This window comes from Alligator mississippiensis, chromosome 2 (genome assembly GCF_030867095.1).
Source record: "Alligator mississippiensis isolate rAllMis1 chromosome 2, rAllMis1, whole genome shotgun sequence".
Lineage (NCBI taxonomy): Eukaryota > Metazoa > Chordata > Crocodylia > Alligatoridae > Alligator > Alligator mississippiensis.
In genome coordinates, this window is record NC_081825.1 from 217152189 (window position 1) to 217174114 (window position 21926).

The 21926-nt window shown below is 43.8% G+C and overlaps 1 long non-coding RNA gene across 2 annotated transcripts in view; it reads left to right on the forward strand.

Moving 5' to 3' along the window:
- Window positions 1-17909, forward strand: part of LOC106738380 (uncharacterized) — a 34616-nt gene extending 16707 nt beyond the window's left edge. The window contains exons 1-4 of one of the 2 annotated variants that reach the window (XR_002086782.2): window positions 1892-2654; window positions 3810-3919; window positions 12522-12710; window positions 13498-17909. This is a non-coding gene — a long non-coding RNA (uncharacterized LOC106738380). Of the gene's footprint in view, window positions 1-1891; window positions 2655-3809; window positions 3920-12521; window positions 12711-13497 lie in introns of those variants that run through there. The other variant, XR_002086781.2, reaches the window with a different exon arrangement.
- Window positions 17910-21926: the final 4017 nt, after the last annotated feature.

Sequence of the window (21926 nt, forward strand, 5' to 3'; positions counted from 1 at the left end):
TGTAAAGCAAGACACAAATCTTATACATGTGGCTGATATACTTCATCTAAAAAAGCTCAAGCTCTGAACTTTCAATGAAGCAAATTATAGATGCTGTAATCTGTCATAATTAAACAGGAGTTCACAACATGTATGAACAGTAGCTCCCATACTCATTAATGAAATTAGTGAAAAAGTCACAGAAGGGAAAAGCAGAACATAGAGTCCCTGTTTTGCAATGGGTCCCTCTTTCTTCTCCCTGACATGCCATTCAGTTCCTGGACCATGCAGGAGTAAGATGGGGTGAGCAAGGCATGGAGCATGGCATACTATATACTGCCTGGGACAGGGATGGTCATTTGTTATGTATTTGTACCTGTTTTAGTGTAGCCCAGCCCAGCTATCTTCTTTCTACTTTGCCACAATATAAATACTCAGCAGTAATAGTGGCACTATCCCCTGCCAGTGTACTTATGTCCCATGATTCTGCTAGCAGTTCCTTTTTAAACAACGGTTTTCTTAACACCGCCTTGGATGGTAAGCTTCAAAGAAATATTGGTGATGTTGGAAGACATTTCCAAGATATCATGCCTCTTCTAACCTCAAAATACACTATCATTAAGACCCAGAAGAGTCTAACTCTTTGTACTGCACCATTTTCCATTTTGGGTGGCTACTGCAGCTAACCTGACCAAGCACATAATAGGTCTATACCACATCATAAGGGTGAATGAGGATGCCCTTTAAATTACACATAAAGGCCTTTGATTCAAACTGCTGAGGTTGCCATAGGCAATTTGCTAAGTTTATTGATCATCTTCTGTTTAATTTAAAGTTTGATGCCCTGGAACAGGCTATTCAGCACAGAGAGCTAATAGGATAGGATGAGATACAGGGAGCAAGAGGGAGACACACACAGGGGAAATGGATAGTGGTCAAAGCAAAAAAAGAGGGTTATATGCTGAATAGGCTTCATGGGTCAGTTAGTAATAAATATTGTAGTAATAAAGAGAGTCTAGCATGGATACCAAAGGGATCTTTTGCTGTGTGATTAAAGAAAAACAGGGTGCTTATTAGGCACATAAAATCTCAGAGAAAGATGATGAAAAGAAAAGAGATGAAAATGACTGTATGTGTGTGCGTATAAGCTTAGTTCCCCAAGGCAGCTTTTGGAAATAACCTTATCTAAGAGTCAACTAATATATAAGCACACTCAGTAAGAGCAAAGGCGGGTTGAGACTAGGAAATGCCCTTTATCTCCCAGCATCCATCTCTCCCTCTCTCTCTGCTATATGACAAGCTGTAGCTGCAGAGCTCTTCAGTCTGAACATCATCCTTCTTTCCCTGGATCAAGAGAAATCCTATGATTGGGTCAATCACAACTTCTTATTCTAGACCAGGGTGGGCAAAGTCCAGCCCGTGGGCTGGATCAGACCCATAGTAGACTTCAATTCCCAGCAGCCCCTGCCTGCATTGCTGCAGCCTGTTTCCTTGGAGACCCCAGCAGCGGGGGGACTATCACAGCATGGGGCCAGGGTTTCCATGGAGACCAGCTCCAGCAGCACTGGCAAGGTGTGTGGCTAGACAGGGAGCTGCTCCAGGACCAGGATCTTGTGGCAGTGACAGCATGTTCTGGAGTTGGGGCAGACTGCGATCTGTGCCCATACACCCCAAGCAGGGTCATGCAGGCAGCAGATCATGGCTCTGTGTCAGCTCCAGACCATGCCATCACTGCTGCAAGATCCCAGCCCCAGCCCTGGAGCAGCTTGCCACTCAGCTGCACGCCAGCTGCACTGCTGGGGCCTGTCTCCATGGAAACCCTGGCCCCGCTGTCACAGCCCCACTGCTGCTGGGATCTCCATGGAAACCGGCCACAGCAACATGGTCAGAGGCTGCTGGGAAATGGAGTCCAGCCTGTGGCCAGATCTGCCATTTTACCCAGCCCTGTTCTAGACTCTGGAGGCCTTTGGCTTTGGGCCCCTCTTCACCTCTACCATCTGACTCCTGTACTGTGACCTCTCCAGCCTTCTGAAGATAAACGCAGTGCTATGTAGCCTATTCTCAGCATCCAGGGGCATCCAGCAGGGCTGCCCCACTTTCAGGAATGTTATATGCTCTAGCCTTTAAGCCATAGATATTAATTCATAGGGTCTCATGAGGTAAGGGTCTTTTTCAGAGCTGGAAATAGATTCACAATCAACTTCCTTGGAGAATACAAAGAGCTGGTTTGAATATATATTGTGAAGCAACTGATCTACTTGGACTATATTGTATATTGCAAAGTAAAGCTACTGTCCAGGACAAAGTGGTAGCTCACACCTGCGTACATTAACAGCAGATGAATAATTAAACTGGGAAAGTTTCATATGAGAAGTAAAATGACTCAATGTTCTATTTGGAGGAGCGGGAAGGAAGCTCCATAAAAATGAACATCAAATTGGGGAACTCCTGGCTATCAAAATGTATGATCTGTCAGCCAAGATTCAGAAGAGAGTTGAAGGGGTAGCCTAAAGGAACCAGTGAAAGGAAACAGAAGTTGATGGTTTCAGCAATCACACATCTTATCATGATGAAATTATTCTATTTGCTCTTGGGCAGATACACAACCTATATAAAGAACAGCATTCTTTTGAGGTACCATGGACCAGAAGTACCTATAGAAGAAGCAGTCTTGGGTATGTCAAATTTAATGTACTCTCAGACAACACAGAAACGATTAGCATCAGTCATATTAGCAATGCATTATTTTTCCCTGATAGCTCTCTGCTTGGAACAACTATCTGTGATTTCTACTCCAGAAAAGGAAGACAATTTATCAAGAGTCCACGTTGCTCCTCTTTCATAGATCAGTTCTCTCAGGCACAATCATGAATCAGTTCCATGCCTCTCATATCTCTCACCCCAGTTTTTACCTGGTACACTTGCCAATTTATATATATTGGATAGTAGGGAAATTTAGGGAAATATATAGGGTGCCTGAGACATGCACTAAAGGCAGCTGATATCAGCCAGCTGACCTCATCAGCTAAGCATTGGAAGAGGGAATCCATTAGGAACAGGAGCTAGCAGTCATGTCCATACTGCCATGTGAAGAGTTGTGGGTGTCCAGGTTGGAGGTGGATGATATATACTTCCAAGATGTCCCAGAGTAGACTTATTAATTGAAGGAGTCAGGAAAGAGATATAGACTGAGAGATATTTGTACTAAAAAGCATATTGTGGTGATCCACACTGCTGAGGAGAACTTGCTGGTAGGGTCCCAGAAAAAAACTTTTTCAATGCACATGTCCAAATTGTGAGCAGTCTGACTTATTGAGCAGCATAGAGTCCCAAGTAGGCCTTTGCAAGAAGGGATATATGTTTTTAAAAGCACTTAGTTTCTAACTGGCTATGGGTAGGAAATTACACAATGGATGTTGAAATATTGGCTTGTTGAAAAGTTGTCATTCGAGTAATGGATGCTTTATTTCCTGTTTTTGCTGAAAGCTAAAGCACAGCATAATTAGCTAGTGAGAAAGCAATCTTGGCAGCCAAACAAAAAAAGCACATTTTGGGCGCCTGAGCCAATTAAAATTGTTTACGCAGCTATTGAACAATATTTTTCTCCAAATAATTATAACTGGGAGAATTCATCATAACAAAGTCAGGCTTGTCCTTCACAGTCCTGTTTCATGCTGTGTGCCTTTAGCTTCCAGGGATATGCTTGTGAGTTGAGGGCATTTTGCAGCTCTCACACAGCTAGATTCTGGGGTGCAGGGGGTCAGGATAGAAAGGAAATGTATTAGGGAGAGGAAGATCCAAACTCACTCATATTCTTTTTGTCTGGGTAGGATCCCATGCTGGAAGAGAGACATCTATTTTTTGGAATCTGGTTCAACTGTTCTGGGGAAGAGCTATTCTGCTATCCACAGCTGATTTCATCTCAACATCGTAGAAATCAGTAAGCAACAAATAGTGAGAAAATATTTTTATATTCTGGCCTTTAATCTCACAAGATTATGGCTGTCTAATCATAACCCGAATCATAATCCAACCTCATGTCCAAAATGTGTTTTGCCATAATCCAGCTTCAGAGTCATATTTGAACATTGCATCTTCGGTCCTGATTTCCAATAAAGAGGCTATGATTCTCTCATTTTTCTATTAGAGCAATTCATACTTTAATTATACACCTCTTAATTACTTGAATCCACACCCTGCCTAAATCTCATTTATGCAAATGCTCATAAATGGAGACTCCAGTTATTTCTATAAGAGCTGCCTCTTCTTCTTAGACAATGACAAAATAATTTCTCAGAAACAGCCAGGAGGATAGAAAAATATCATTGCTTATGACTTCTGACTGCTTCTCTTATGACACAAAATCAATCTGTTATCCATTTGTCTCTGATATTGCTATTCCTTCCTGGGTGTGACATTCATTCACATGCCTAATTTGCTGTATATTTATATATGGCTCTACACATTGTTCTGTTTAAATATTGTTTTTGTTGTTTCTGAAGTAAAAATAAACTGAACTGTGAAAGCTATCTGATATACCATGGTGAGGGTGCTACACAGGGTTTATAATGAACAATAAGAATGAATAAATAGAGGATAAGCAATATTTTGACTGTACAGCACATTGCCAGGCAACAAACAGTCAACAGATTGCACACATATATACACATATGCAAACTATATATTGTCTGTGTCCAGACATGCTCATGGTTATACTTTTTTATGTCATTTCTGCCTGCTGCCTATTTCTGGCCTGCCCTAGCGTTGTGTGTATGTGTTCCTAATTATTAGGCGCACAGCCTGTTTTGTTTTGTGACTTTCAGAAAGAAAAATGGATTGGGTATGACTTGCCCAGGAAGACTTCTATAAACAAAAGCCATGGGTGGGTGCTCATCCTGTTCTGACTTGCCCTTGGTTTAGAATTGGGAGAACAATTGGGAAAAACATGCCCGTACATCATATTTGCTGGAAGCAGAAATCCTGGACCCAGGCTTTTATCAGTGATGAAGTTTAAAGTGCTGAGGAAAAGCTAGAGAAGAAAAAAAATAGAGCTATTTGAACATACTCCAGGGAATGTCAAAGTGGTTGAGGTTGTTGACCACAGACTACATTTTAAAGGATGTGATTTTCATTGTCTCAGAATCATTGCACCTCCATGGGAATTGCCTGTGTAAGACTCCCTTGTGGTTTTAGTAGCCACAGCATGGTGTGCAGAATGGGGAAGGAGGCAGAAAGGCACCGGGTGGCATTCTACCTTTAGACCTTTATGGAAGGCTGATAGAGAGTACCAGAGCAGGACATTCAAGCATGGCTTATATGCATCTTTTTTAGGGGGTCAATATGTGTTTATTGAGCCCTTCCAGATACTGCATAGGGACTTGTGCTGTGTAGTGCTGGGAATGCTGGCACTATGCAGCTTGTACTTAAAGGCTGCAAGCTCAAGATAGGGTCAAATTTCCTTGTGTGCTTTCCACAGCATTTTAGAGGACAGAGGGGCAAATGAGAGGGACAGATCAGAATATAGAAATACCACCCTAGTGCTTGACTCAATCTCAGCATAAACAGAATATGCAAAAAATGACTGCATAACTTCTGAACTAAGGAAGAAACAAACCACAATATCTCAGGAACAATGGCCTGAACACAAAATGACTAGAGATATAAGGAAAAGTTCTTCGTGGTAAGAGCAGCTGTGCACAAAATGGATGTCTGAAGGAAGGGGTCCAGATGATACTTCAGATTTCTAAGATTAAGATAACAGGAATGATTAATTCCTTTGGGCCTTTCAGAGTGGTGGGGGTCAACAGCAACCCCAGTTCACCTCACAGGAGGTGCATCTACACCAGATGCTTCCTACACAGTAGCATAATAACACTGAACAGTAGCATGCCAGTCAAAAACTATGCTGATAACCTACTGCTCAGTGTTAATAGGCTACTGCACAGTAAGTATCACCAAAAAAAACCCAGTGCGCCAGCACTACTGCGCAGTAAATGTAGTTACTGTGCATTCATTTAGTTTTTCATTAATGAAGTACTAAACTAAATGTGCAGTAACTATGGCGCAATAATGAATGTATGGACATACCTAGGGCTGTTCTTTTAAAGTTTATGATGACATTAGAGATTGACACAACAGTGGCACTAAGAAAGTACAAAGAACTGGTACTATTAGTATAACTAAGCTGTGATTGACATGAGTGGTACTGAATGAGATGTATAGTTCAAGGGCCCAAACCTGGAGGATGTAGTTCCCACTGTAGTAAATGGGACGGAGACTACTTGGTACCTCTGAAAATCAGGCCGTAACTGTTATTACCATATTTCAGTGACATGGCCTATGTTTAATATGGTCAAATATATTTCCAAAGTGTATGATCTCTTAGCTTGACTGTCTAGTTCTGGTCCTCTGTAAGCTTGTTTCCAGATCTTGTCAAGGGTATGTCTTTAGTTTGCAAGAACAAAATAGAAAAAGTACAGAAATTTAAATCATCGTTCCCTTCTCTATGGGTTAAGGTTGTATGCATACGGAAAGGCCTTTTCTAAGTAAGTAAGTGGGGTTATTTAGCCTAAGGATTGTTAAAGTTAAAGCAGTTTTGGAATGTGATGTTTAAAAATATATTTGATAAGAGAACTGCTTCAGCGATATATACTGAGCCAGATTTAATTCTACTGGCTTCATTGGAAATATGTAGGTCCCTAAAATATGCCACACTTTCTGGATAAATGCAGAATATCTCTGCTAAGAAAGTAGAAACCTCTTATGGTCACACTAGCCAAATAAATGTTTTAAGGAAACAAGTATTGGACTATTGATTTGGTCACATCAATTTTATTGGCTGTGAGGTCTTCTATTAACTGGCACTGTTGTGTTGATACACTGGGAAATGCAGAACTTTTATTGGCATCCATTAGGGAAAGGAAGGAAATTAGGACAAAAGCCTATTGTTTATTCAAGATTGTATTTTTATTTATCTTTTGGCTTTTAAAAGCTTCTTGGTTTACATACCCTCTGGGCACAAAGGCTTCAGTTTACAGACATCACTGATGAAACAAACAACCAAGCTGACAAAAAGTCAACTTGAGGAGAGCAACTGAGATCTGAAAACAGTTCTACCACTCAAAGTACCCCTTGAGGGAAAACTTGAATAAGTAGGCCTTGCACTGAGCCTTGGAGAACAAGGTTTTGTCAGACCACTGGGGAAGCTGTAACCCGGCCACAAAGAGTTCCCTGGCTTCACCCCTTCAGAGTTCAACTTTCCAGACTGCAAACAGTCTACCTCAAAGAGAGTGGGTTTTACTGTGTTAGCTGGCCCCAGGTAACTGCCCAAGTGCAGGGGAGAAACAGCAGTAGTGGCTGGCTCTTAATGCCTACCCACCTCTGACCTGAGCTGGGTCATTCCGGCCCCTCTGCCACAAAACGTTGCCAATCCCTAGCTTGGCCCTCTTTCATGAAGGTCTAAACAACCCACAAGTTGGATTTTACTTATTGCAAGGTAATGGCATGAACACAAGACCCAGTGCCATTTACCCTGAGGTAAATTATGTGCAAGTCCATACCCCAAGAATGGCTGCAGTCAATTCTACTGCTAGGATTGAGCATAATGAGAGAGGTAGTGTTGGTGGGCAGGAGTCTTGCATCCTGATTGCACTGTGGGCAGATCCTTGCATCTTGGGTTGCTGCCACAGTTTCATCAAGGAGCTTAATCCATGGAGCTTCACAGTTTGATCCCGGGGCACATTGCACAGTCAGAACTGAAGAGCAGCAGCCATGGGGAGCTTGAAGGTAGACTGAATTATGGTGCCAGGTCTATAAGAAAAGTATTGGCCATTTTCCCTTTACCTTGGCCACAGCTCCTGTGACAGCGATTATCTGCATATTCACATGCGTATGGGTGTATCTACCATTTTATACAGAGCTTTCAAAAAATTAGCCTACATAGAGGTTGGGAGTAGAACAGAGGAGCTGTGATGCCTCCACCACTTGCTGTGGGGTGGTAGCTTTGGACTGGTGGAATGAATGGGAAGAACAGGGCCCATAGATGTAAAACATCCAACACAATGAAAAGCCTTGCATCGATATAAACAAACCATTGTTTAATTCCATCGTTGCCCCAGTGACTTCTTCTGAGGAAATACCATTAAAGTTTGGAAAAGCCACAGCAAGAAGAAAAGAGGAATTTGGTGTCTTTTAAAATACTGTTATTTCAAACAAAAGTCCCTAAAGAATTTTTTCCTACACACTGTACTGTCCACACAAAGGGACCAGCAGCCAATTGGATTATAGCACTGTTGATTACTCATGATTCTCTTCCTGTGAGGACAGGCCCTGATGTGTTGTTTTTTGATAACACTGGCTCCTTTAGAGCAATAATACTGGTACAGCTTCCTGCCTAATCGTAAACCAATTACTGCACCTCAAAAGGGAAAACATTGTGAAGACTCCAGTTTTAGCTCAGAAGTGATAACAGAAACATTTTCTTGCTAATCCTTGTTAAGCCTTAAGTTTCGTTACTGTATCCCCTATGCCACATATGACAAATATTTGGGAGTTCAGAGGATTGGATTGTGGGTAGATTGGGTTTAGCTGTAACGCCTCAATCTGGATTTGATTTTCCGCAGCCTTTGGGAATGTGAGGAGCACAGAGTTTGTTTGGAGGCTCATATAGGATTTTTCAGCCTAGATCCTTCATCTCAATTTTCTCCTGACTGGTGGTGATCAGAAAATACCACCACATGATGGCTCACTGGTCTCTGTGAAATGAACTAACAGCCTCCTTCCAGTTCTCATTGACAGACAGTGGCCACGTCTGCACAAGTGGCGGATTGCGCAGTAATAACTGCCACTCACGCAGACGAATAAGCATAAGCTCATGTAGATGCATAAACAAGTATTCAATGACTGTGCCGCAACTGGCATTACTGCGCAGTACAGTCTCTGGAAGGGTTGGGGTTTTTTTTAGATATTACTGCACAGTAGCAATGGACTCATTACTACTGTGCAGTATGGTTGCCGAGCAGTTAGTGCCTGCCAACAAACTCATTGCTACTGCTCAGTCAGTGCTGGATTATGACATCCTGAGGCCCTAAGCTATGTCCAGTTTAAGAGGCCCCATATGGTAAAAATAATCCACAAAATCCACAGAAATGGATTTTCATGAAATTTTAAGATGAATTATTGTTATTTCCGCATATATTTATGAACTTAATATGAATAATAATTGTTAAACCATATATATATATATATATATATATATATATTTGTCATAATAGAATGAAAATGTCCTTTTTTTTCTTATTTAGAGGCCCCTCATATTGTGAGGCCCTAAACTGTAGCTTAAATAGCTTAAGCCTAAATCCGGCACTATGCACAGTAGCGTCTTGTGTAAACACGCCTAGTATCTACATCCCAGAACCGAGCACTGCAACTGGGTTAATTGATTGCTAATAACAAAGTTAAAGGCTTAATGGAGAAATTAACCAGGCTGTCATTTGTGGAAGTGGCCCAGTGAGGTCAGGGTTAAGGCACACTGGGGCAAAGTAGGCTGAGTTTCTACTTCTGCTATAGGTATCTTGTATAGCGGGTAGGAACTTCATTCTCCAGGGTTGGAATCTTTTTCCAACAATTCAGAACTTTTTTTCAGAAAAAAATAAGCCTGACTTCCTAATACAAAAGAGCTGCCTAGATTGTCTGGGCTACGAAGACTAATGTCTTAATGCAGCGGTGCTTAATCTTTGGCCCTGTGGGCCAGATGAGTAGAGTGGGGCCAGTCCATGGGCTAGATTGAGCCCCACATTCCAGGATCAGGCCCTGTGTTGCCTCCATGTTGCTTCTGAAGGCCAGAACTAGGCCCAGGTGGCCTGAAACACCCCTCCCCAGTCCTGCACACAAGGATTGGGCCCTGGCAACTTGTACCACTCCCACCCAGTCCCATTTGCTAGGATCAGGCCCCATACCACCCCCATCTGGCCCCAAATGCCAGGATTAAGCCGTGGTACCCCGCATGACTGATCTAGTGTAGGGCTTCAGGCTCTTCCATGGTCTGGAAATGTAGCAGGAGAGAAACAATGCCACCACTCCACTACTGCCACATTTTCAGACCTGTAGGAAGCCCCGCAGGCTGGCTGACATGGCACTGGAGATAGGATCTGGCCCACAGGCTGAGGCTTGAGCATCCCTTTCTTAATGGATTCGGTGACAGACTTCAAGTACTGTAGGAGGTGAGCCCAACCTCTGCATTCATGAGTTAAGGTGTTGCTGGCAGACTAATTCTGGAACTTAGTGCCAAAGTACATTGAAGAGTGGGCTGCTCCCCATACTTACCTCAATTTTATACTGGTTTTACTCCATTGACTGCAATGGAACTACTCCAGTTATGCACAAGTGTAGCAGAAAAGAACCTTGTCCAGAGAGTATATGAACCATGGGACTATCAGCAGTACTAGGAGGAGAAGAGCAGATTCTGACATCTGGTAAGTAACATATTTTTAACCATGACTCTTGTTTAAATACAATGGGTTCTTCTCAAGCCTGATTCTAGTCATTTGGTGCTGCTTCAGCTGCAAGGTAACCCTAAGGGGGTGCCTGAGGATTCCTAAATACTCAGTACACTTAGACAGCTCACCATGTTGTGGAGGAGATGGGGAGATGTAAAGAGAGGCCTGATCCTTGACCAAGGCAATGACATGCAGGACTCTGTTGCAGTTGTAACTAAGAGCAGCCCTTTGGATTCCCTGAGTTATACCAGGACCTAAAGTTGCCCTCACCCATGATCAAAAGCAGGAAAAGGTGTTTTTTGCTTAGGTGTGCCGAGTGTGAGTGAAGCTGACCTGGGGATCTGGCCAGCATTTTCCCAACCCTCTTTCTGAGGTAAGTAATTTTATATCTCAGGATGTTCTCAGGGAGTTATCCTTTGATATTATCTCTGTATAGTTTAACAAATGCATGTTATGAAAAGGTTCTTACTACTTCTACATTTATGCGAAATTTAACAAGCAAAAAGGGGTTGAAAATTCATATTAACTAGCTCATCAGTTTTGTTTTTAAAAGAAAGATTCTTTAAATCTTAGCTTTCTAATAAAAAGTATGCTACATGGAGCTTAAACAACTTCGTGGGAGAGAAGATTTCTTTTCTTATATGGTGACATATACAAAATTAAAAAGCTGAGTTATGCAGTGGTTAGATCAGAGACTGGCCATTGGGACATATGGGGCAAAGATCTGGTTTCATTGAATGCACTAGAAAACCTTGTATTGATTTCAGCACAGTCAGGATTTCATCCCTGGTTCCACTGCAAACTCTGCCATTGACCCACAATATAACTTTGGGCAAATCATTTAAACTACAACAAGAGTGTTACTTAAATGTCCCACAGTTATATTTTGAGGCTTAATTGCTTGAGAAAAGTGTATTGAAATTCTTCAGTGAAATGTGACAGCAGAACACCTAAGTGTGACATATTTCTACAGGTCATTACTCTTTTGCATTCTGTAGACCCCTTAACTCAAGCACTTACATCTAAAGCCAGGGCGTGCGCTTTTGAACTCCCTGATGAAGAACTCTGTGGATACAAAGGGTGTGTGTCTGTGGTGAGAGAAGCACTATCTTACTGAAGTTGAGCAGAGAAAGGAAATGACTCAATCATCAAAGGCCCTCCTTCCTCAGGGAACTGTCCTTAATCAGTATTATCCCATTACAATAATACTATTTCAGAGGGACTGTGAACCAGAGCACTGCGTAGCCATGTAAACTGCTTCCTGTATTTGCCAAACAAAACAGCATTCAGCAATTAATAGAATTTCGCTATTAGCCTTATGATAAAACAACACAAATGTTGCTGCTAATCATATGCTCATTCATGGTGCCATGCATCCCATCTGGAAAAATCCTTTTTGTTTTGGAGCTGCCCTTTACCTACTGTGCACTTTTGCCTGGAAAAAATGTTGCTTACATTTTGCTTGGCTTAAAATGTCACAGCTATGAAAATTGTCCTCATTACCCTTACAAGAGCTATTGCAAAGCTTCCTCATGGGATATTCTGATTAGTCATTGCTTTAGCACTAAGCTGGGCTACTTTGTGTTGCTTGTCAGGGATCCTGTAAAATCTCTACCTATTGGTCCTTGATAATGGAAAGAGGCAACTACAAAAGTTGGCAATGAAAGCTATAGAATAACATGATGGGCCTTCCAGAGCTCTGGGACCTGGACTATTACAGAAGCTCAGCTCTTTATAATTAACTGTGATTAGACACAGACACAGATGGGCAGCATCTCAGCAACAAATGAACCATTTTTCTTCCTTAATTTCATAAGAGGGAATATCATGAGGATGACAAGAAAATGCACCTTTTAATTTTTTGTCTTTTACCATTGTCACTCCATTTCACTCTTTTCTAACCATTAACAATTATTTACCACTGCTGCTGTCATGGAAGCATGGAGATGGTGGGAGTTGGGAGACTTGCTTTGTTATAAAGCCTTGTCTCAAGTGTATAGCAGTAAAGTTGTGTTACATGAGATATAAATTTCTCCTGTTATGCAGTGAATCCATTGTTGCTGGAATCAATCAGGAACTGGGACCCCATTGTACCAGATACTATATACACATAAAATGAAAAAGTCCCTGTCATATCAGACAAGAGGCAACAGGTGGATACAACAACTGGGTTAGCAACCAGTAACAGTGGGACCATTCTGATTAATGTAATGAAAAGTGCAGTGCTGGTTACAGGTAAGATTGAGGGTGCTTCATAAGCAGATCACTACTAACATTGAAGCTTATATATCTGAAAAGTAAACTAAAATAATTTATGGGCCAATACTGAAAACCAAACCCAGTAAAATCTGCAGAAACATCAGTTTGCACCTACAACAGGTATTTGCATGAGTGAATCAGGTAACTACATGTTCAAGCATGCAGAGTATCTCCCTGTATCCAACAACACAGGTGTTTGTTCATAGGGATAATATCATTATTGGACAATGCCATATACATTTAGCATAAGCACTGTCTCATGCCTCATGGAAGATTGTGTCAAAGCCTTCTTACATAGGTTCAGTTACAGAAGTCAGGCTTTTGCAAGAGGAACCTTGGAGTTTGGGAGATTTCTAAATGGAGGTAGAAAGTCAAAATGTAGTTATATTTCTGGGTCTTTTTGCTAATAGGACCTTTGGAATGTTTCAGTCAGGCAAAGAGTAAAATACTGCACAGGAAATAGAGCAGTAGGCTATAAAATGAACCTTTCCTTATCTTGGAAACATATGCTAGAAATCTGAGTTAACTGTTCTTGTTTGTTGCATCAATGGAAAGATCAGAATAGGAAGCTATTATAGATCATTGCTGCACTATAAATGGTGGCTTCTCATTCAAGAGGATAAAACTCATGGTACAAGTCCATGCATGCTATAATGAAGTCATGAAGTTGGTGGGGATGATTTTTGTCCCAACATGTTTTGTTATGTGTGTTACAGATGAGAGATATTGATGATACAGTGACAAATGTAATACTTTGTTTCAGCTTCTGCGGCTTCAGGAATGCACAAAGCCTGCCCTGTGAGACTAACTGAAAACAGACGGCTACATAATGAATCCAGAGGGGTTTATGGAGCAAAGGGGTTTATGGAGTAATGAGGAAATCTCATACTAGATGGAAGCCTGGTCAAAAATAGTATCAAGGACCTTGTGAAGCAGCACTTTTACTTATGCATTTTGTATACCTATAGCAGGTGGGTCTGACCAAGGAACATCCAGGTTGGGATTTCAGCTTTGAGGTTCAAAAAGGGAGGGTGGTGGTTCCAGCTCAATATGAACAAGACATAGAATCATAGAATCATAGAAGTAGGGTCGGAAGGGACCTTGTAGATCTTCAAGTCTGACCCCCTGCCTGGGCAGGAGGAAAACTGGGCTCAATTGACCCCAGTCAGGTAGGCATCAAGCCGCCTCTTAAAGACCCCCAGGGTAGGAGCCAGCACCACTTCCCTTGGAAGTTGGTTCCAGATCCTAGCCGCCCTTACTGTGAAGTAGTTTTTACAGATGTCTAATCTAAACCTACTCTCCAACAACTTGTGGCCGTTATTCCTTGTTATCCCGGGGGGCGCTAGGGGAAACAAGGTCTCCCCCAAACCCTTCTGGTCCCCCCTAGTGAGTTTATAGACAGTCACCAGGTCCCCCCTCAGCCTTCTCTTGTGAAGGCTGAACAGGTTCAGGTCCCATAGCCTCTCATTGTAGGGTCTGCCCTGCTGTCCCCGGATCATGCGGGTGGCCCTCCTCTGGACCCTCTCAATGTTGTCCACATCCCTCTTGAAGTGGGGTGCCCAGAACTGGACACAGTACTCCAGCTGTGGCCTGACCAGTGTCACGTAGAGGGGGAGGATCACCTCCTTGGACCTACTTGAGATGCACCTATGGATGCACGATAGGGTCCGGTTAGCCCTGCTGACCGTGACCTCGCATTGTTGGCCCATGATCATCTTGGAGTCAATGATGACTCCAAGATCCCTTTCTGCCTCTGTGCTCTCAAGAAGGGAGTTTCCCATCTGATAAGTGTGCTGCTGGTTGCTACTGCCCAAGTGCAGCACCCTGCACTCGTCCGTATTGAAACGCATCCTGGTTTTGTTAGCCCACCCCTGCAACCTATCTAGGTCTTTCTGCAGTCTTTCCCTCCCTACTAGCGTGCCCACTTCACCCCAAATTTTGGTATCATCAGCAAATTTGAACAGGTTGCTTTTCACCCTGTCGTCCAAATCGCTGATAAAGAAACTGAACGGTGCGGGCCCAAGGACCGAGCCCTGGGGGACTCCGCTGCCCACTTCCCCCCAGGTCGAATATGACCCGTCCACCACCACCCTCTGAGTATGACCCTTCAGACAATTTGCAATCCATCTGACTGTGTAGGCATCGATGTCACAGTCGCCTAGTTTTTTAATGAGGATGGGGTGGTCGACAGTGTCAAAGGCCTTGCTGAAGTCCAGAAAGACTACATCCACCGCGACACCTGCATCCAATGCTTTTGTGACCTGATCGTAAAAGGCAATCAGGTTGGTCTGACATACCCTGCCCCTAATGAAACCATATTGGTTGCCTTTGAGCATAATCCCCAATGCCGGCCCATCACAGATGTGCTCCTTGATGATCTTCTCAAATAGGTAGCAACAAGTAGTGACAAAAAAATTAAATGCTTTCCTCAAGAGAAGCCTATTCATCTCTCTGTGGTTCAGTTCTCCTTATCTATCTATCTATCTATCTATCTATCTATCTATCTATCTATCTATCTATCTATCTATCTATCTATCTATCTATCTATCGTTTTCCTGTAACACCAGTTTTTTCTGTCATCCTGAGCATGTCCACATGTTCATTAAAGCGCCTTAGGTACTGCACATTTAGTTTAGTACTAGCTTAATAAAGTACTAACTAAATGTGCAGTAACTAGAGTTACTGTGCACTAGCACCAGTGCACAATTTTTTTTGTGACACTTACTGCGCATTAGCCTAATAACACTGCACTGCACAGTAGGCTATTAACTGCCATGCTATTGTGCAGTGTTATTAGGCTAATGTGCAGTAAGTGTCTTATGTAGACACACCCCCATCTCTTGTCACAATGGTATAGCACCTAGCACAATGAAATTCTATTAGATGTTATTGTAATACAGTTATAAAGGAGAAGAGGTGGCTTGAAAGGTACAAAAAGTTTGAGGCAGGGTAGTAACTGTGACACAACAGTAATATATAAACAGTTCAATTAGAAAGTTCATGATTGATTTTAATATTGTTACAAAACTGTCTCCTAAAAACTGAAGAATGATTTGACCTGTCATTAGATGTTGTGGGGAAAAAACACAATAAATAAATTAAAGTTTCTGTACCGAAATCTTTATTTTTATCTCAGTAAACTCACAATGTTCTCCAACATGGGGACAATTCTGGACTATTGAAATATCCCTTGACACAGAAATGGTTTTTAACATTCCTCATCATAACTGTAATCTGCCACTGGTGCTAAAAGTCTTGGAGAATAAAATTAGGGCTGTGGTTCACGTCTTGATGTGAACATGAAACATTCAGAGCTTCTCCCAGCTCCTGAAGAAGACATGGAGCCTACTTTTCCCTCCTTGTAAAGTCAATGAAATTATAGTAGTGGAAATAAGAGGAGTCTTGGACATAGGCTCAACAGGGTCTGACCAACTAAAGAGAAAGTTCATACAAGGGTCAGTGAAAGAAAAATGAAACCTCTGGGCTCCCAGGTTTATTTTGAACACGAATCATGAGAAAACCAAACAACATATAAAATCCCAGGGGTGTTGTGGCCTCTGGTCACAGTCCTGTCACACAGCTTAAATCCAGAAATGTAGAAAACAGCTGAAATCAGAAATCCAGCAGTTCTGCCCCTTAAGTGCTCTCTTGTCCTGGACTCAGACAGCAGCTCTTGAAACTAGCTCAAGTTTCTTCTAAGACTAACAAAGCTTAGCTGCCTCATAGTCTTTCCCAACTGAAAGTGCCTCCTTGAATTATCTCAGCCCCATACATGCTACTTCTTCAGTCAAATCTTTATCAGGTCACCCTGGAGTGGTGCCAAAGAATGCAATGCTCTATCACAAAAGCTGAGTCTTGTCTAGGATAAGGAAAAGACAGCCCGTGGGTTATCCCTTGAAATTTGAAAAGGGTGGCTATCCAACCCATCCCCTCTATCTGTCTTATACATCTAAGCAAGAGATAGCCAACAAGCTTTCCTCTGCCTCAGCACATGCAATATGTCTAATATCTTCAGGTTTTGATTCATAGGTGGGCAAGGAATAGTCCTCATTTTTACCACTAACATATATTCCGATGTCTCCAGACTAATAGGGACAGCAAACCATTTAGTGCAGATTTTATTTAATCAATTGGGAGTCTAAATGGACTTAGGCACCTAACAGCAATTCTATTCCACCCCGCTTGACCGCCTGAAAATCCTTTAATGCAGGGCTGTGCAACTTCTAAGTGGCTAGTGGCCAAAGCTACAGTCCCCTCTGAACCACATGCCATGTGGGTGTCCCCCCTCAGCACTGTGTGGGAACCCTCCCACACCTGCACTGTGCACCCTCCCCCCAGATACACTGCATGTCTTCACTGCCCAGGCTCACCCTCAGCTCCCCATGCTGCACTACCCTGCTCCCTAGGGTAGGGGCAGGAAGTGGAAGCCAGTGGAGGGAGGAGGAGCCCAGAGACTCTGGCTGCTGTTGCCAGCTGGATAACCATACTTTAATACATCTACTTTGTAACACACAATCATCTTGTCCTTAAGAATGAGTAAGAAAAATTGAAGTGAGGAAGAAAAAGACTCACCCACCTTTTCTATTAACCACTTTGCAAGTACTCAGATTGAGTGGAACAGAATTGCATTTAGCTACCTAAATCTACTTATGTGCCTAATAGGTGGAATAGACTATAGTCCTCATTGTCTCTCATCCAGTTCCTTGAAAGAGGACAGTAATTAGTAATGGTAATATTAATAACAGGAAACTCATAAGATTCTTTTTAATGAGCAAACACATCTTAAAGGAGCACTTAAAATATAGAGTCATAGGAGACTCCATCCTGAGAGGTACGGAAGGACCCATCTGTCGCCAGGACCCCTCGGCACGAGAGGTATGCTGCCTCCCTGGAGCAAAGATTCGGGATGTGACGGAGGTAATCCAGGCCAGGATCAAGCCCACCGATTATTACCCCATGGTCCTAGTCCATGTGGGTACTAATGATGCGGCCAGGAGAACCCCCGATCACTTGATGGCAGACTACTGTGCTCTGGGCGGCGTGCTGAAGGAGTTCGGTGCCCAGGTGGTTTTCTCTTCCATCCTACCAGTGACCGGACGAGGAAGATGGCAGGAGAACTGCATCAGAGAGACCAACTGGCGGCTTCGGCAGTGGTGTCTCGAGGCAGGCTTCGGCTTCCTGGACCATGACCCGCACATAACGACGAGGGACATGCTCAGCTGGGATGGGCTTCACCTGTCCCCCAAAGGTAAGCGTGTGTTTTCTTCTAGATTGGCGGATCTCCTCCGGCGGGCTTTAAACTAGGCTCGTTGGGGGGAGGGGAGTACGAGGGCAGGGGAAGCTGTGGACCACCAAACCATGTGGCACCCACAAGGACAGCCCAGCCTGAAGAAGGAGAACATTGGGAACCTGAAAGCCATGGGGAGGCCAGCACAACAGAACAGGTAAGGAACAAGAAGATAAGAAACAATGGGCCCCATGGGACTGGGAGCAGGGGGGCAGCAAAGGCGCCAGTCGCAGGGCTCAAGTGCCTATATACTAATGCTAGGAGCATGGGGAACAAGCAGGATGAACTAGCGCTCCTGCTTGCACTAAACACCTATGACTTAGTGGGGCTAACAGAGACCTGGTGGGATTCATCCCATGACTAGGCAGTACATATTGAGGGCTATAGATTGTATAGAAAGGACAGGTCGGGGAAGAAAGGGGGGGGGGTTGCACTTTATGTCAGTGAGCAATATACATCAACCCTCATCAAGACAGAATCCGAGGCTGAGGAAGTAGAAGGATTGTGGGTTAGGCTACATGGGGGGCAAGGAGAAAGGGATTTGGTGGTAGGGGTCTGTTACAGACCCCCACACCAAGGGGAAGAAATAGATGCGGGGCTCCTGAGGCAACTCTCGGAGACCATAAAAGCTAAAGAGGCGGTAGTCATGGGGGACCTAAACTACCCGGACATCTGCTGGGAGACGCAGACAGCAAGGTCCCATCGCTCACGCAGGTTTCTAACTTGTGTACAGGACCTCCACCTGACACAGGAGGTGTATGGTCCCACTAGGGGGAATGCCATACTGGATCTGGTATTGGCAACGGGAGATGACATGATAGGGGACCTCCAAATCGGTAGCTATCTGGGAGACAGTGATCACCTTATGATAGAATTCAACATAAGACGGCGAGTGGGTAAGGTAACTAGTAGGGTGAAAGTGCTAGACTTTAGGAAAGCTGATCTCATTGCACTCAGGCGATTAGTCAAGGAAGCACTGCAGAGTAGGAGTTTTGATGGGATGGGTGCCCAAGAAGGGTGGCTGTGCCTAAAGGAAACGATCCTTTGGGCACAAAGCAAGACGATCCCCGAGTGAGGCAAAAGAGGGAAAGGGGCCAGGAGGCTTCCATGGCTGAGCAGAGAAATCCAGGGCAGCCTAAGGGCCAAAAGGGGAGCACATAAAAAGTGGAAACAGGGTGAGATCACTAAAGATGAATATACCTCCTCTGCTCGTGCTTGTAGGGAGGCAGTTAGGCGGGCCAAAGCTACCATGGAGCTGAGGATGGCAACCCAAGTAAAGGACAACAAGAAATTGTTTTTTAGATACATAGGGAGTAAAAGGAAGGCCCAGGGAGGAATAGGACCCCTGCTAAATGGGCAGAAGCAATTGGTGACAGATAGAGGGGACAAGGCTGAACTCCTCAACGAGTTCTTTGCCTCAGTGTTCCTAAGCGAGGGGCACGACAAGTCTCTCACTGGGGTTGTAGAGAGGCAGCAGCAAGGCGCCAGACTTCCATGCGTAGATCCTGAGGTGGTGCAGAGTCACTTGGAAGAACTGGATGCCTTTAAGTCGGCAGGCCCGGATGGGCTCCATCCGAGGGTGCTGAAGGCACTGGCCGACGTCATTGCAGAGCCACTGGCGGGAATATTCGAATGCTCATGGCACACAGGCCAAGTCCCGGAGGAATGGAAAAGGGCTAACGTGGTCCCCATTTTCAAAAAGGGGAGGAAGGAGGACCCGGGCAACTATAGGCCGGTCAGTCTCACCTCCATCCTTGGTAAAGTATTTGAAAAAATTATCAAGGCTCACATTTGTGAGAGCCTGGCAGGACAAATTATGCTGAGGGGAAACCAGCATGGGTTTGTGGCGGGCAGATCGTGCCTGACCAACCTAGTCTCTTTCTATGACCAGGTTACGAAACGCCTGGACACAGGAGGAGGGGTGGATGTCGTATACCTGGACTTCAGGAAGGCCTTCGATACGGTATCCCACCCCATACTGGTGAACAAATTAAGAGGCTGTGATGTGGATGACTGCACAGTCCGGTGGGTGGCGAATTGGCTAGAGGGTCGCACCCAAAGAGTCGTGGTAGATGGGTCGGTCTCGACCTGGAAGGGTGTGGGCAGTGGGGTCCCGCAGGGTTCGGTCCTTGGACTGATACTCTTTAATGTCTTCATCAGCGACTTGGACGTGGGAGTGAAATGTACTCTGTCCAAGTTTGCAGATGACACAAAGCTATGGGGAGAAGTGGACACGCCGGAGGGCAGGGAACAGCTGCAGGCAGACCTGGATAGGCTGGACAAGTGGGCAGAAAACAACAGGATGCAGTTCAACAAGGAGAAATGCAAAGTGCTGCACCTAGAGAGGAAAAATGTCCAGCACACCTACAGCCTAGGGAATGACCTGCTGGGTGGCACAGAGGTGGAAAGGGATCTTGGAGTCCTAGTGGACTCCAAGTTGAACATGAGCCGGCAGTGTGACGAAGCCATCAGAAAAGCCAATGGCACTTTATCGTGCATCAGCAGATGCATGACAAATAGGTCCAGGGAGGTGATACTTCCCCTCTATAGGGCGTTGGTCAGACCGCAGTTGGAGTACTGCGTGCAATTCTGGGCGCCACACTTCAAGAAGGATGCGGATAACCTGGAGAGGGTACAGCGAAGGGCAACTCGTATGGTCAAGGGCCTGCAGACCAAGCCCTACGAGGAGAGACTAGAGAAACTGGACCTTTTCAGCCTCCGCAAGAGAAGGTTGAGAGGCGACCTTGTGGCTGCCTATAAGTTCATCACGGGGGCACAGAAGGGAATTGGTGAGGATTTATTCACCAAGGCGCCCCCGGGGGTTACAAGAAACAATGGCCACAAGCTAGCAGAGAGCAGATTTAGACTGGACATTAGGAAGAACTTCTTCACAGTTCGAGTGGCCAAGGTCTGGAACGGGCTCCCAAGGGAGGTGGTGCTCTCCCCTACCCTGGGGGTCTTCAAGAGGAGGTTAGACGAGTATCTAGCTGGGGTCATTTAGACCCAGCACTCTTTCCTGCTTATGCAGGGGGTCGGACTTGATGATCTATTGAGGTCCCTTCCGACCCTAACATCTATGAATCTATGAATCTATGAATATTGTGAAGCCATTTCAATTTTTTTATTCCTTCAAAACTATACCATCCTCAAAGCCAGAAATGAAATTCTCATTTCTCTAAACATCTCCACTCCTCTTTTGCCTAGTTTTACCAAAATAATTTGAAACAGAACTCAATTCTCCTTCAAATTTGCTAGCTTTACATCCCATACATATGTAAGGCTAGCTAGTATATAGATACCCATATTATATATATGGGTATATATGCTAGCTAGCCTTAAATATGTATGGGATATAAGGCTAGTGTGTGTGTGTGTGTGTGTATATATACATAAAAACCCAAGACAGATTACAAATGAATCCTTTGTTTATTATGGCTATTTATGAGGAAAATCTTTAAGATAACAAAATTAATTCACAACAGTGGTGGCCTGTTAAATTAAAAACCTTGGACAGCATAAGAAGAAAAAATAGCTGGCTATGTTTGACAAAGGTTTAAAAAAATGTGTCTGGGATGATAAATGTCCAGGATAAAATTATTGTACAGGGTCAAAAATTACTGGGAACAACAATACAATTAAGAAAGATAACAGAGTCTAGAATTTAAATCTTTCCTGCTTGAATGGAAAGGGCTAAATCCTGACTTCCTTTGCTAAACCAGACTCTTACTGACTTCACTTTCATTTTGATTTAAATAAGGGTCACAGATCACAGAATCATAGAGCAGTAGGGAAGGGACCACCAGAAGTCATCTAGTCTAACCCCCTGCCTGAGGCAAGATCATCTCTATCCAAACCACCCTATTCAAATCCATTTTCTAACCCATTACCAAACTACACAATCAGCC